Genomic DNA, 17,785 nt, shown 5'->3' with positions numbered 1-17,785 from the left:
CCAATGTGGAGAAGATGGTCACATCAAGCCAAACTGTGAAAATGAACCAAACCCAGTTCTAGTTTCTGAAAAGCGCAAACTGCTTAGAGAGAAGCAGAGGAAGTGGGAGGTTGAGAATCCCTCAGCCGTTAAAGGACGGTTAAACTAAAAACAGTCCCTATTGCGGGGCAAATGGGGGCTGTAGGCAGTCAGTCATGTCCCACTAAGTACAAGCAAAGAGCCACCCTTAAACAGTCTGTCATCAAGCCACAGGGGTATAATCTGCCCAAAGGATTAATTGGCTCTAAATGCACAGCTGTAGTTAACATTTCTGGCATTCATGTGAATTGTCTTCTTGACTCAGGATCACAAGTGACCACTGTTTCTGAGTCCTTCTACAAACAAAACTTCCCAGATCAAAACCTTAACCCACTCCATAACCTTTTGGAAGTGGAGGGTGCTGCAGGACAGCTCGTCCCATATTTGGGCTATATAGAGATGTGTATTACCTTCCCAAGAGACTTCCTAGAGGTAGAGGTTGACATACCAACCTTGGCTCTTGTTGTTCCGGATGCTCATCCGAACAGTCAGACACCGGTGCTAGTTGGAACAAACACACTCGATGTCCTTTATGAGAAGTTTTTGGACATTAAGACCATTGGTTACTTACCTAGTCTTTGTGGGTATAGAGCACTGTTGAAGACCCTAGAACTAAGACGTACACAAACCAAAGATGGGAACATTGGATTAGTTACCCTGTCAGATAAGTCTGCAGCTGTAGTTCCAGCAGGCCAAACAGTAATATTGGAAGGATCTGCAAACATTCACAGTGCTGTAACTGACACATGTGCCATGGTTGAGCACCCCTCTCAGTCTTCCCTGCCTGGTGGTTTGTGTGTTAAATCTTGCTTGATAACACTCCCTTCACGAGCTCCACACAAAGTACCTGTAATGATTACAAATGAAACAGAACAGGATATCACCATTCCTTCCACTTGTGTCATCGCAGAACTTGGAGCTCTCCATTGTATTCTGTCCCAGCACAGTGTCAGTAGTGGAGGTGAGTCGACCACAACCAAAACACCGATGAGTTTCAACTTTGGTGACTCTCCGATTCCACCTGAGTGGAAAGAGAGGATAACCAAGCAACTCAATGACATCACAGAAGTATTTGCATCCCATGATCTTGACTTTGGGTGTACAAGCCAAGTGAAGCACGCCATCAAGCTTTACGATCCGACTCCCTTCAAGCACCGAGCACGCCCTATACACCCTCAAGACCTTGAGGCAGTGCGTAAACACCTACAGGAGCTGCTTGCAGCAGGTGTGATAAGAGAGTCACAGTCACCCTACTCGTCTCCCATCGTTGTGGTGAGAAAACGAAACAATGATGTGCGCTTATGCATAGACTTTCGCAAACTTAATTTGCAGACTATAAAAGACTCTTACGCTCTTCCAAATCTGGAAGAAACGTTTTCAGCCCTGTCAGGATCTAAGTGGTTTACGGTCCTTGACCTTAAGTCCGGATATTACCAGATTGAGGTAGAAGAAACCGACAAAGAAAAGACCGCATTTGTAACACCACTTGGATTCTGGGAATTCAACCGAATGCCACAGGGCATAACCAACGCCCCAAGCACGTTCCAGCGACTCATGGAGCGCTGCGTTGGTGACATGAACTTGCAAGAGGTTCTGGTTTTTTTAGATGACCTCATCATCTTTTCAGATAGTTTGGAGGAACATGAACGGCGACTTATGCGGGTGCTCCACCGTCTTAAAGAGTACGGGCTAAAGTTATCGCCGGAGAAATGTAAGTTTTTCCAAACAACAGTCCGGTACCTCGGTCACATAATCTCTGAACACGGTGTTGAGACTGATCCCGAAAAGATTCAGGCTCTAAAGACCTGGCCACGACCCAAGAATCTTAAAGAACTGAAATCTTTTTTAGGATTCTCAGGGTACTACAGACGGTTCGTAAAAGGCTACTCGTCCATAGTACGTCCTCTAAATGACCTCACGCGTGGGTACCCACCACTCCGCAAAAACTCAAAGTTCAAAGATACCAGACAGACCTACTTTGACCCCAGACTGCCATTTGAGAGCCGATGGACCACAGACTGTCAAAAGGCTTTTGATTCTATCATTGAAAAGCTAACCTCAGCCCCGGTTTTAGGCTTTGCAGACCCAAAGCTGCCTTACGTACTCCATACCGATGCCAGCACCACCGGGTTAGGGGCGGCACTTTATCAGGATCAGGGAGGCCAGCTCAGGGCCATAGCTTTTGCCAGCCGCGGGTTATCAAGGAGCGAAGCACGTTATCCAGCTCACAAGTTGGAGTTTTTAGCACTCAAATGGTCAGTAACTGAAAAGTTTCACGATTATTTGTATGGTGGACAGTTCACAGTGGTTACCGATAGTAACCCGCTTACATACATATTGACCTCTGCTAAGCTAGATGCCACCAGCTATAGGTGGCTTGCCGCGTTGTCAACCTACAACTTTAAGTTGCAGTATAGAGCGGGTAAGCAAAACCTAGACGCAGATGGGTTGTCTAGACGTCCTCAAGGAGAGCTTGTAAATGATGTCCAGTCCCAAAAAGAGCAGGAGCGTGTAAGCCGGTTTGTAGAGCGCCATCTAGCGGCGAACGACACCACAGAGCTCGTGGATAGTGATGTTGTCCAAGCCATTTGTCAGAATCACCTTGTCAAAATCAGGAGTGACAGTCATGATAGTGGTGTTACACTTGTGGAGTCACTTACCATCTCTGCAGAAGCGATCCCAGACATCTATGGTTCAGAGGAACACCCTGGTTTACCAACTATTCCTGCCTTGTCCAAATCAGAAATAATGGACAAACAAAGAGCAGACCCGACAATCAGGCAAGTTATTGAACAAATCGAACATGGTGTAACTCCTCCACCAACTGCTAGGAAAGAACTCCCGGATCTTCCTATTTTGCTCAGGGAGCTAAATCGACTGGAGATGCATGATGGGGTATTATATAGGAGGAGACAAGATGGAGAGCAAGTGACGCACCAACTCGTTCTTCCGGAGGAGCTCAGAGCTCCAGTACTCCAAAGCTTGCACAATGACATGGGCCACTTAGGTTATGACAGAACACTTAACCTGGTCAGAGCACGATTCTTTTGGCCTCGTATGGCGATGGAGGTTGAGCAGAAAATAAAGAGATGTGATCGCTGCATACGAAGAAAGTGTCCCCCTGAAAAAGCAGCTAAACTGGTTAACATAACCACCACACGACCTCTAGAACTAGTCTGCATGGACTTTCTTAGTCTGGAACCAGACAGCAGCAATACGAGCAACATCCTCGTAATAACTGATCATTTTACTAAATTTGCTCTTGCGTTGCCTACCCCCAACCAGAAGTCAAAAACGGTTGCCAGGTGCCTGTGGGACCAATTCATTGTTCACTACGGTATACCTGAGCGCCTGCACAGTGATCAGGGTCCTGATTTTGAGGCAAAACTAATAAAAGAGTTATGTGAGATCTCAGGCATTAAGAAAACACGAACTACCCCATACCACCCACGGGGTAATCCCACTGAAAGGTTCAACAGAACATTGCTTAGCATGTTAGGAACACTTGGATCCAAACAAAAGTCCCACTGGAAAGAGTATGTTATGCCGCTGGTACACGCGTATAACTGCACACGCAATGACGTGACAGGGTTTACTCCCTACGAATTAATGTTTGGCAGAAAACCCAGATTGGCAGTTGATCTGGCGTTCGGACTTCCTCTCAACAAAGATCAAAAAGTGACACATTCGCAATATGTTGAAAGTCTCAAGAAACGGCTAGAGGAAAGCTATGCGTTAGCTTCAGAGAACGCTCAAAAAGTGGCGGACAAGAATAGGACCAGATTTAACCACAAAATCACTGTTTCTGAACTTGAACCTGGGGACAGGGTTTTAGTTAGAAATGTGAGGCTGCGTGGTAAGAATAAACTTGCTGATAAATGGGAGGCAGACATCCATGTAGTTGTCAAACGTGCTGGTGACTTACCCGTCTATACGGTTAAGCCTGAGTCAAAGCAAGGTCCCTCCCGAACTTTACACAGAGACCTTTTGCTTCCCTGCAATTGTCTTCCTGCCGATGCAGCAGACACATCTGAACCAGAACCGATTCGCTGTTCCAAGACACGTCGGACTGCTGTTTCACGAAATAATGACCATGAACAGTTAACCGAACTTGACGATGAACCTCTGCTTCGATGGGTTGAGGAATCCCCATGTGAAGAGATAGCCAGATTTACTACTGTGCACGAATATCCAAAAATTTCTCAAAAACCGGACGTGACACACCCACCTGATTGTGACTTATCTGAAACCACTGCCAATGCAGAACCAAATATGGAGAAAGATCCAAATGGAGATGAACCTACGGATTGCTCACTTGTAGGAACCCAACCGGATGGAACCAATACTGGAATTGACGACCTAGTGGAAAATGAACCGATCACCATGCTGGATGAACCTCCTGGAGATTCAGTCGAAGATCCAGTAAGCCAATCAGTTGAGGTGCCTGATGAAACAGATAGTATTGATCCCATTACAACTCAACCAGTACGACGATCGGAAAGAACCAGACAACCTCCTAAAAGACTTGAGTATCCTAATTTAGGAAATCCATTAGTGACGGTCGTGAAATCTCTGTTTCAAGGGTTGAGTACAGCCTTCTCCGAGTCCCTTAATAGTCACGAAAGACAGTACTGGGTACACATGCAACGGGACGTGCATGACATTTAGCAGGGGAGTGTGTAACCCAGTAGAGAAAGCGTCCCCTTTTCTCTTCTTTTATTTATATCAATACACTTGTACTGTTTTATTTTGAAAAACCTTTATTTTGAAAAGAGGAAGTGTGATTCCCTCGTCTTAACCTTACTTCCGGTCTCGCTATATGCGGCACTTTGAACTGAAGGTGGCAGGCCGTAGACCCGCTGTGCTGAACTTTATCAGTCATCTTGGTGAGTTTTAATGCAGAAAAGTATTCTCAACAAGTAATTGCATTTACAGAAGCTAATCTGAAATATCTGTTATGTTAAGTTGATGGAACACGAGCTAGAGAGGCCGTGTGGCTGACCGTCGCCGTGTCCTTATTGATACCTCATCTTGGTGAGTGAGACCCTGTGTTGTTGGAGCTAGCGTCATGCTAAAATTAGCATTGTGCTAACGCTAAGTCGCGGGTAGATTCCTTTCTACTTAAGAGCCCTGGAAATGTTGTTTCTGTTAAGATATGGTTTTACCAAGTATGGTTTGAGTTTACAATACGCACTTTAAGTTTTCTTTTCTTTTCTTTGCACTTATTTCTTTAGTTGGATATAATGTTTGTTAATTGCAAATGTATCTTTTTATGAGTTATAAGGAAAAAGTTGCAGAACATTTGTAATGATGAACCCAGTAGCCCAGAGAGGGTTTAACTGATACAGAGGATGACTTAAGGAGAATATTGGAGTTAGGTATACTACATGCTCATTCAAGGAGTGAGAAATTAGTTGCATTTCATGTTTGCAAAAGCTTAAAAAATGATTTAAGAATCAATCATTTAATTGATTAAAAAATAATTTCATTTATTGTTTGCGTTGTTGGAGATAATTTCATGACTACAAAGATTTTGAAGAAGAACATGCATGTAAAATATTACTGTGGTAATAAGGGAAATGAAGAAAAAAGACTAAGCTATAGCTGTAAGAATAAGATAGGAAATTGGGTTTTATTTAGCTGTATGCAATAATATCATTATTGTGTGTAGGCTAGGTTTGATTTGCTGATTAAGAAGTTGGATTGGATTGCTGGATCGCATCCTTGGATTCTCTCCGGACGGAGATGGCGAGCCTATGCCCAGAGCAGAACTGAACATTGGTCGAGGAGTCCCCTTCTTCTCTTCTGTGTTAACATCTACGTGGTAACAATACAAACCACTGACTGAAAAAAGGAGCTGAACTTGAAAGACAAACCTATTTTCACTTGACTAACGACCAAAAGGACAAAGCTGAAATACTGAGCTCAGTAAGACTGTGTTTTGATTTTGATATGCCGGCTTGTTGTTATTATTATTGTTCTGATTACGTTGTGTTGTTATTTCATTTTTGCTCAAAATAATAACTGTCTTTTGCTCATTTCCTGCCTCCAGCCAATTCATTTCGCACTCACCTTGATTCCATTGTACTCCTGCCGAACCTAGCATCTGGTCTAAGATAATTGAGTTGTTCTGAGGTACTTAATAAGTCAGGGGTTACAATTGTCATAAAACACAGTAGGCTTGTTGAATTAATGTGCTTGTTTTCTAAATCCAGCAATACCAAATATGTAAATATACCATGCATAGTCATTTAAAAATGAATGAATATACTGCATTTCATTGCAATATACTAATCTGTACTGGTAAAATCACCAGGGATGAGTGAGTAGGACAGGAAACCACAAGATAGGATAACAGCTTGGCCTTGATGGGTCTTTTTTAATAAAACTATAACTTAACTACACACAGTATAAATCAGGAGCAGAACTCAAATCAAACAAAAGGCCATCCAACAAAACAAACAAGTGTGGAGGTTCAATTACTCCTTTTCTCGAGCTGCAGTGTCCAGTTTCAAGCCTGGAGCTTTCAGCAGCAACCAGAACACATGCTGCTTTTGGTAGCTATACTGGGGCTAGGCCATCTCCAATAACTACTTTGGTGAATTCGGCTCCCCATGATGTCACAACTGAAACATATCACTGCCACTCTTTCAAATAATCATCTCACTGCAATTGCCATCCTTACAGTACAGGTGTGTGAGGTCACAGAATTCTTTAGGTGCTGATGCCTTCTGATACATAACAGGTTCAATGAACCCATCTTCCCTGAGCCTCCATCCTCCCTGGGTCCCAGAGAAGAGGCTTGGACAGGTGACTGTTACATTTTACAATGAGACATGAATGTGAAGGTGCAAGGTGTATTACATGTAACACCAGCCTTGTGTCAGCCTCTTCCTGGTCACTGTAAAATTCTGTCAAACAGTCAGTACTTGACTTGCTAATCTTTCTGACCTCTTCACCATTTTCAAAGCCACCTGCCAAGATCATTCTGTTCCCTAACGAGATTCTCTTTGGACCAATATTGATGATGCAGCTGCTGATAAAGCTACATAAATAAATAACTCGTTATCTCGAGAAAACCATCAGAAAATAGTTTATACGTCCCATGGCCGCTCTCGGCTTCTGTAGGTATCCAAAGCAAAGGAATAAATATTAAAAATAGACTAGAAACAGTTGGGTTGGTGCATCCCAAATGCAGATATCAAATTATAGTTCTGACAAAATCTTGGGCAAGAAAACATCCCGGTAAAATGTTTCCAAAGTCTGGATTTTAACTGCCCAGGTTTGGTCTCTCTGAACAGGCAAGATCACAAAGTCAACTGTAGTTCAAATAATAAGTTGACAACTGTTAGCTCCTGTGATATGTAGGTTTCCCTGGATTTGCTGTCAGTAGTTATGAGTCTTTTTGAGTGCCAGGGAACCACTTGCTTCATCCACTTCCAGAAAAAAGTCCTTACTTTCTGCTGCCTGCAAGAGAGTTTTGGCTCTGGCTGACCATGGACATTTCACCTCGATGATGCAGTCATCAGAGATAGTCCCATCTGGAGAACCACCAAGCAGGCCACTGTCAGATAAAAACAGTCCCCTCTCCTTGATAGCCGCACCAGTGCAGTCAGTATTGAGCTGCTTGGCCTTTGGCTCGTGAAGGATTCCCCAGTCACATGCCTTTGGGGGTGAAAATAAAACTTAGTCTGAAATGTATTCTTAGAAGCACAGACCCCTTGTTACTCACAACTTACTTTAGAGCCTTCTGTGAGGTTGTACTGGCCAAGCAGGGTTTTGAATAAGGAAGGAGGGTATGAGCACTGCTGGACTGCACCCAGAACCAAACCAAAGTTGCTGGCTGTGAGTCACTTCTTGCGATATGCCGACCTTTTATAGAGAAACACAAAGTAAAAGATGCAGTTCGCTAAAATTTCTTGGGTAACTAACAGATATGCATAATAAATCAAACCCTCTATGTTAGCAAGAGCAGTGGTGGTAATTTGTCATTTTTTTTCTTATACCAAAAACTGATTAAGCTTATCTTGTTTTGTTAGTGGCCCTGAAAGCTTATTTTGTAGCAGCTTTAGAAAACACACAAAAAAGACAAAACACAAGTAAGTTTTGCCAAACAAAGTATATTTTAATAAAGTCGATTTCCATGTGTTTTCTTAAGCTGCACTGAACTGTTTGCAGGGGCACGGAAGTTTTTTACCAATCCACTTTCTTATCACAATGTATTCATTGTTTGCCCAACTGTGGCCTCCTCTATCTGTTTCTTCTCCTCCTCAGTGACAGCCATTGATGCAAGGACATAAAAATGCTTGTCCTCGGCTTGAACAAAACCTATACTCTTAACAAGTCCGTCAAATGTCTTTACTGACAGACTCTAGATTTAAAGCCAAAAAAAATAAAAAAATACAAATGAGTCAGTAAAGCCTTTAGTGGAACCACACAGAGTTGACTGTAGAGTATACAATATACATCTAAATTTAAGTGGAGATCATGGACAAGGCCAGTCTTATGTCTGTAATTTAAAGAAGTTTACATATACACTGCTCAAAAAAATAAAGGGAACACTTAAACAACACAATATAACTCCAAGTAAATCAAACTTCTGTGAAATCAAACTGTCCACTTAGGAAGCAACACTGATTGACAATCAGTTTCACATGCTGTTGTGCAAATGGAATAGACAACAGGTGGAAATTATTGGCAATTAGCAAGACACACTCAATAAAGGAGTGGTTCTGCAGGTGGGGACCACAGACCACTTTTCAGTACCTATGCTTTTTGGCTGATGTTTTGGTCACTTTTGAATGTTGGTGATGGTGCTTTCACACTCGTGGTAGCATGAGACGGACTCCACAACCCACACAAGTGGCTCAGGTAGTGCAGCTCATTGAGGATGGCACATCAATGCGAGCTGTGGCAAGAAGGTTTGCTGTGTCTGTCAGCGTAGTGTCCAGAGGCTGGAGGCGCTACCAGGAGACAGGCCAGTACACCAGGAGACGTGGAGGAGGCCGTAGGAGGGCAACAACCCAGCAGCCTTTGTGCAAGGAGGAACAGGAGGAGCACTGCCAGAGCCCTGCAAAATGACCCCCAGCAGGCCACAAATGTGCATGTGTCTGCACAAACGGTTAGAAACCGACTCCATTAGGATGGTATGAGGGCCCGACGTCCACAGATGGGGGTTGTGCTCACAGCCCAACACCGTGCAGGATGCTTGGCATTTGCCAGAGAACACCAGGATTGGCAAATTCGCCACTGGCGCCCTGTGCTCTTCATAGATGAAAGCAGGTTCACACTGAGCACCTGTGACAGATGTGACAGAGTCTGGAGACGCCGTGTAGCGCGATCTGTTGCCTGCAACATCCTTCAGCATGACCGGTTTGGCAGTGGGTCAGTAATGGTGTGGGGTGGCATTTCTTTGGAGGGCCGCACAGCCCTCCATGTGCTCGCCAGAGGTAGCATGACTGCCATTAGGTACTGACGTGAGATCCTCAGACACCTTGTGAGACCATATGCTGGTGCAGTTGGCCCTGGGTTCCTCCTAATGCAGGACAATGCTAGACCTCATGTGGCTGGAGTGTATCAGCAGTTCCTGCAAGATATGTTTAACAGTTTCTGATTCATTTTTCTTCTTATTTCTGTATTTTCAGTTACAAAAAAGAAAGCTATTAAAAGAGAACTCCATAAGATACAAGAAAAGCAAGCCTTGTGTGGAGCTATTTTGTTCGCTGGCTGTCTAGCAGCATACTGGCTCACATGTTGTGAGGACAGCACATTATATATCACAGCTAATTATATTTTACTCTGCCAAAGGAAGATGTCAGAACTCCGTGACAGGACTGCTAGCCTCTGTGAAATAAAGAAGACAGAAAGGACGTTGTTACAGCTTAAAGCCAAGTGTAAGGAGTGCACGCAGGTGTGGATTTCTCATATTTCTGGCAATATAAGGATTAGCAGGTAGCCAATGTTAATGGTACACCCACTGATAGTATATAAAAGATGGACATAACAAAGTGAAGCTAATGTGGATGTGACTTTAAAGGTCCCATGTAGTCACGTCCCCAGAATGTATATTTTCTGTTTGAGCCCAAACTTCCACACATCATTTTTGTGCCATGCCTGGTTTGGAGCTCCATACAAGTTGGGTTTACATAGCGTGGACGTAGATCAGCTGCAGTTCATTTCTCTTTAACGCAGATGTTTTGGATATGAAGTCGTGGCAGTTGTTTCTTCAGATTCTGTTGATACATTTGGTTCATTTTGGAGAGTTTTAACCTATTTTTAAAAACATAATTGAGCACCATAAGCACCTTTGAGGCTTATTGTCCTGAAAGTCATTACAAGCGTTCCTCAGTAATTTAAAGCTTTGCTGCTTTGTGTGCTTTTCTATAGGTCAGGGGTATTCAAATAAAATTTAAAGAGGTCCAGTCAGACAAAACTTCATGAGGCCAAGGTCCGGAAGTCCAACTATTTAATGTGATATATATATATATATATATATATATATATATATATATATATATATATATATATATATATATATATGACTATTGTGTAATAATAATTCGACAAAAGATACCATTTAAAAAACTGCATTCAACAACCAACTGTTCACAAAATAGCAGCGCTACGTGTTTAATGTGTGTAATATTAAGGAAACACATGAACATCAACAAGGAGAAACATAAAGAAAAACATGAACTCCAAAACTGAATAAACTCTACAACAAACTTCAGCTTCAGTGCAGAACACGTGGTGTAAAACATCAGAACACAGCGAATGTTGGACAAAAACAAACTGAACTCTTTGAAGGAATAGCCAAACTCGCATGCAATTGGTCAGTGGGTTTGCTTGGACGCTTCACTACTACCATAAGGACTGTAAACCAGAAAGCACTCAACAAGATTTTAATTAAGTGGTTATTTCTGTTTTGGTATTAGGTTCTGGTCCGCTTGAGACATCATTTCGGTCCGGATCCGGACCGAGGTCCGCCTATTGGTGATGGCTGCTTTAGACGTTTGTCTAAGTGAACGCCCTGGGCCTGAACAGAGAACTTCATTATTTTATAGTTCACTACAAGAAATTAGTTCTTCCTCTACAGTCTCAATTAAAGAAGAGTGGGAGAAAGAATTTGGGACTTCTCTGCCTGAGGATACTTGGCAGGAAGCTTTGCGCAACATAGGTACAATTTCTGTAAATGCTCGTCATTTTCTGATACAATTTAAAATTTTACACAGGTTGTACTACTCAAGAGAGAAAATTCATAAAATTTATCCTGATTGTTCTCCTCTTTATGAAAAGTGCTCGACTCAACACGGTACTTTGCTGCATAGCTTTGCACTGTGTTCAAAACTTCAAGGTTTTTGGTGTGGCATTTTTACATTCCTGTCCAATGTCCTAAAAGTTACAATAAGCCCAAGTCCAGTGGTAATCATTTTTGGAACTGCCAAAGAAATACAAAGCCTACGGAAGTCACAAAAATGCCTATTATCATATGCATTAATCATTGCAAAAAAACGTATTCTGCAGTTCTGGAAGGGCAAAGATGTTCCTGTGTTTAGGTTGTGGCTTACAGAGCTAACAAACACACTTCACCTGGAGAAAATAAGATATGGCATTATTGGCCAAATCAATAAGTCTGATCAAATCTGGAAACCTTTACTCTTCTATCTTGGTGATGTTTAATTCTGCAGTCAGGGGGTTGGGGGTGGAGGGGATTTATATTGTTTATGTAAGTATTTACTCTGATTTTGTTTACCTTTAATCCAGCTTGTCTTCAATTACTTACTTTGTTGTCGTTGTTTTGTTTTTTGTTTTGTTTTTCTTTCTTTGTTTGTTTTGTTTTTTGAATGTCTAAACATTATTATTATTGTGGTTAATAACTTGGTCTTAAGTTTTATTTGCTGTATTTGTGTGTGCAGATGCCCTAGGGGCATTGTAAAACAAAACAAAACGAAGCATAAGTCTTATGGGGCCGTTATACTTTTGTGCTGTGCTTCTAATAAAAATATTTGAAACAACTTATCAGTTACAGACCAAACTTCATTAATATTACAAAATATGAGCACAGAATTACAGGTAAGTATTGAATAAACAGTATAAATACATATAATGCCACAAAGATGAAGGATGGAAGTGGATGGGGATTAGTGGAAGTCATTGAGACCATGTGTAAACGCCCATAAACTTCCTGCTTCCTTCAACTTCCTGTGCTCACTACATGTCAAATGATTTGGTGACATCATAGCAACTACGCTCATCTTTTATATACGCTCAAAAGCCAATCAAGATCAATCCATCCGTAAGTATTGCATCAGTTATTAATGATGTTAGCAGTGATTCCTCTGCCAAAAACACTGCTGGCATGTTGCGAGTGTGTGTATGTCTGTGTGTTACAGTCTGAAGATGTCCAGGATGTCGAGGCGCTCGCAGATTATGTAGAGAATCAACTCCATTTTCGAGAGCACTTGTGTCAGAAGGAGATTAAGCTGCAGGACGAGGTCGACCAGCAGAAGAACGCCCTGCTAACTCTGGAGGACCAATGTAACTTGCTGCTAATGCAGAAAAACAATCGGCTGTCCCAGCTCCAGACCGAGCTAGAGAGGACTTGCTCCGAAGCTACCATATGGGTACCAGACATAATCCTGGGTCACAGTCCAGCATCACAGGGTTTGCCATGGGTTTTGTTTTAGCTGCAAGCTAAACTTTTCAGAAACTAGAAACAAGGTCTCGCATAATTTGGCTTTAAATTTTTTTCTTTTGAAAGCTTTTTTTGGGGGGGGCATTCCAAGCAGGCAAAATTTCTCCTTTAACCAAACTCTACCGCTAACCCTAAACTTTGGGTTCAGTGCCTAAACCTAACCTGTAGAACAGCCTTAGAACCCCAGGTGACATGTAGTGATGCCTCTCCAAAGTAGTGGGCTGAAACAGGGAGAGTCAGTCAGATCATTTTATTTTCCAACTCTAATCCTAGTTTTACCAATATTAATATTAATTATAATTTAAAGGCACCCATTATACTAATTTCCAGTCACATATTTTTATTCTTGGACACTCAGTTCATCTTCTCACTGAAACAAACTGTTTTAGCTCCTCTTCCGTTATGACAACTTTTTTCAGATTGGTTGCTCCTCGTAAACAAAAAGTTTGAAGAGCTTGTGTACAGGACGTCTCAGGCATACAGCTCTGGAAGAGATGACCATATTGGGAACCATGTTAGGGATCGTCACTCTCAGTGACATCATACAGAGGCAAGACCTCATTATTTTGACCTCACAATATTGTGGGGTCTTTACCTTACAGCATAAAGTGCCTTGGGGTGACTGTTGTGAATTAGCACTACATAAATAAAACTGAACTGAACTGAACTGAATTGAACTGAAAAACATTCTCCTTCTTCTTCCTCCTACTCCACCCCGTGGCTAGATCAAAAACACTGGCCATGTCAAATATGAACATCCATTATGATCTTAGATAAGTTGTACCTTTAAACTTAAGTATGGTGCATGCAGGAAAATATTCCAATAACCTAACAATAGCACTTAGCAAGTTCATTATCTGAAGGATATTAGCTCCTCGTTGTAATTACCACAGCTTGACTGTAAATTACAAATGTTAGTGACCCCCTATAAATTTGAAGTTGAACTTATACTGAATGTCTGGAAATCTTGCATGCAGATGCTTTTGGGTGTCCACATGACTGCCATAAAACTGTGATGCAAATCACTGAAAGCACAGAGGACTGCACTGCCACCCTGTGGACATTAAAGAGCCATTCATTTACTCAATGAATTAGTCCATTTATTTCTTTGGTTAGACTTGTTTCTAGTTGATAGTTGAGCAGAACTATGCTGGAAATTTGCTGAGGTTATTATTTTACTTAATCACAAGAATTAGATATTCACTTAGAATGCAACAAAGCTCCCACAGAAAGGCACAGAGATGCAGGTCAGTTACAGGATACAGTCCCATGTAGGCACTAGGTGGAGAAGTGGAGCATGAAAATGAGAAGACATTACAGTTTGATGCTCATCTAGATTACTTCCTTAAAATTGTGACACTGGCCTCATGCCTTTCTTGTCTGCTGCTGTTGTGTCATTAATAACTAGTTTGAAATCTGTCCAGAAACAAAGTTTTCAAATATTAGTTTTTTGCTCACAAACACTAACAAAGGATTACAATCTTTCTATTCGAGAACAGTAATGAATGACAGCATTTTAGGCACCTCAAAATTGAGCTTTTGAAAAACTCCTTCCAGGGCGATTTTCTTATGTGGACAAGGAAAATGAAGTTTTTTTGTCTTTTGCATTTCAAAGGTGTCCCTTTATTGCCTTTGTTTACATCAGACTGTGCTCTGTGGTTTGTTGTCTTTAACTTATTAATTTTTTTTACCTGCTGTAACAAAAGACTGCAGAATGGGGATCTTGAATGCATAGCTAGGGGCACTCAGGACCAGCTGTTCATGTGCAGGCCTACATATGCATGATAGCTACCGCAATAGGTTCAGCAAAATAAATGTTCATATTGATCTATTTTTTTTATTTTTTTTGTCATTGCCACTGGGAGACACTGATGATGAGCAAAATAGCCATATATGGTTACTGAGCTGCAGGTTCAAGACCCCTGAAGCAGTGTTGTCAGTTTTTCCCACCTAACCTGAATTTAGGTAATCTCACTCAGTAATAGAATCTTAAAATAATAATAACTGAGATATAATGATAAATATCCCCTACACCAGCACACCACCACCAACAGCCTGAACTGTTGATACAAGGCAGGATGGATCCATGCTTTCATATTGTTTATGCCGATTTCGGACCCTACCATCCAAATGTTCATCAGACCAAGCAATGTTTTTCCAATGTAGGAGTGGCACCCAGTGTGGTCTTCTGCTGCTGTCAGCCATCTGCTTCAAGGCTGAACATGTTACGCACTCAGAGATGCTCTTCTTCATACCTTGTTTGTAACAAATGGCTATTTGAGTTACTGTGACACTCTGACCTCTGGCATCAAGAAGGCATTTGTGCCCAGAGAACTCCAACTCAATAGTTTTTTTTTTTTAAACTATTATCTGTAAACCCCAAGAGATGGTTTTACAGAAATATCCCAGTGGATCCGCAGTGCCATCTGGCACCAACAACCATGCCAAGTTCAAAGTCACTTAAATCACCGTTCTTCCCCATTTTGATGCTCAGCATGAACTTCAGCAGGTCATCTCTGCCTAAATGCACTGGGTTTCTGCAACCAACAGCATAAGCCAGTTTTCATTTTGAATAATATTTATGCTTTAATCCACAACATGTTTAATGTTTAAATTACATGTGATTTAGTATTGAGTCACCCAAAGTTGTTACAATTTATTTATATAACAGCTTTCAAGATAAATATCACAAAGTGCGTTCACAACAAATTACTAGAACATAAAAACATAAGTTACCCAGAAGTATGTTTAAAAAGATGTTTTTAGCTGAGCACATGAAATCAGGGACCTGCTGGGGATTATGGACGTAAACGTTCAGTGATGTATGCTTGTGCCCGTCCATGAAGAGCTCGAAAAGTCAAAACCAGAATCTTAACGTGGACTCCAAAGTTAATGGGGAGTGAGTGCAACTGAATTAGCAACGGTGTTACATGCAAGTATTTAGAAGAATTTGGAGCCTCGTAGTGGCGTTCTGAACAACCTGCAGATATGACCAGGAAGCTTTGCGAAGACAAGTAAACAATGAATTACAGTAATCCAGATGTAATGAAATAAAGGGATGAAGAAAAACTTCCAATTCACAGCGTGACACAATAGAACTCAACTTGCCAATATTTCTAAAGGGATAGAAGCAAGAGCAGATCAGAGATTTAACATGAGCATCCAAAGTGAAGCCGAAATTCTTGATAGATGTAGCAAATGTGGGAAGGGACTCTAGAGTTTCCATTACTTTAGGCACAAATGTGTGGGGGCCACAAACAAGGACTTCTGTTTTCTCTTCATTAAGTTGGAGAAAATTGTCAGTAAGCAAACATCAGCATTTTTTATGGGAGATATTCCTGTACTTCCTGTCAGCAACGACTGCATATTTACACATCCAGGAATGTTAGCTTTCATTTGGTGCATTGTTTTTGTCCACCTGTGAGTGCATGATCAGTTAGCTCTTCTATCACCTCTGCACTCACAAAAAATCATTCTTTGGATTTATTTAATCCTCTCATGTCAACAATTTCCACCAACCTCAGTTTCCTGGACAACTGCCTGTGCCATCCAAATTTTAATAGAGTCTATTGCCTATGCAAGAGCTTGTAGCTTAGAAACATCTTTTGTGAATCTTTTGTTACATCTTTGAGGTAATCAGCAAACTGCTTGATAAGTTTTATCATGGGCTTTGAGAAGAAGGAGCTGGAGGAGCAACGAGAGCGTTTAATCCAAGAGACAAGTAAAAACAAGAAGCTGCTGAAAAACCTCAGAGACACTTTGCAAAATGAAAGAATTTTTGAACAAATGCTGGATAGGTTGTAATTGTGTAGAAATGTATTTTTATTGAAATAAAGAAATTTATATATAAAGTGAAAACAACTGCCGGTTGTTCTGAGAACCTGAGTTCCTCACTTTTTCAAGCCAATTTAAAATAAATCCTATACAATGTCAATCAAAAGCTTGGACACATTTACCCACTCATATGAATGTTTGAGTGGTATTGTACCCCAACAATTAAATGATCCCCTATGAGCAGCACTTGGTGACAGTGGGAAGGAAAAACTCCCTTTAACAGGAAGAAACCTCCAGCAGAACCAGGCTCAGGGAGGGGCAGTCATCTGCTGCGACCGGTTGGGGCTGAGGGGAGGAAAAAGAGCACACACATCTACTTTGACTTGGGTAATACAAGCACCAGAAGGCTCGTTGGACTGTAGGTGGAAAACAGCAGTCCATTATTTAAAGAGAACTGGACCTTGCTGAAAGTGTCAGTAGTGTTAGAGGAGACTGCAGGCCCAGTCCCTCGAAGAAAAGCTGATTCATGCATTGCAGCTTTAAAACATTGAGGCAACCTAGGAAGCTAAAAAAATTATAAGCCCCCCCACGGCAATACCCAAAGCTACAATTAGGCATTTGTAAAACCCCAAACCACTGTTAGGAGGCGCTTCTGCAGCAGGATTCCTCATTTCAGAGTCAGCCAATATCTTTTCCTTCTGGAGCAAGCTCAGCTGATCCCTGAGCTCTACATTCTCTTCCTTTATTTTGTCTGTCTGCCTCTTCACCTCCATCAGCTCAGCAGCAATGCGGTTGTTTTTATCAAGGAGAAATTTTTCTTTTTCCTGAAGATCATGCAGTTTCATCTGAACTGCGTTAATCTCTCTCTGCTTTCTTTCTCTCAGAAATTTCATTTCGGACTCTCTGAAATATACAGCCTCATCCACCTGGCACTCAAGATCAGTGATTTTTTCATACAAATGTCTGATCTCTTCATGTTTTACCTTAATAAGGCGTTGGAGATCAGTGAGTTCAGCAGTGAGACTCCTGTTTTTTTGTATTAAGATTTTCTCATTTCCCTCCGGAGTGCGACTCTCTGCCCACGAATCTTCGTTATCACTCATCTTCGTTATTGTTGGCTCAACGACTTCAATACTGAAGGCTTATACTGTTTTCTTAAATCTCCTGATTTTCAAAATCACAAAGTGGAACTTATTGCATTTGGTCTATATATATATACCCTCTGGTGACACACTGTCA

This window comes from Archocentrus centrarchus, chromosome 1, assembly GCF_007364275.1.
Source record: "Archocentrus centrarchus isolate MPI-CPG fArcCen1 chromosome 1, fArcCen1, whole genome shotgun sequence".
NCBI lineage: Eukaryota > Metazoa > Chordata > Actinopteri > Cichliformes > Cichlidae > Archocentrus > Archocentrus centrarchus.
Note: the sequence above shows the minus strand (reverse complement) of the source record.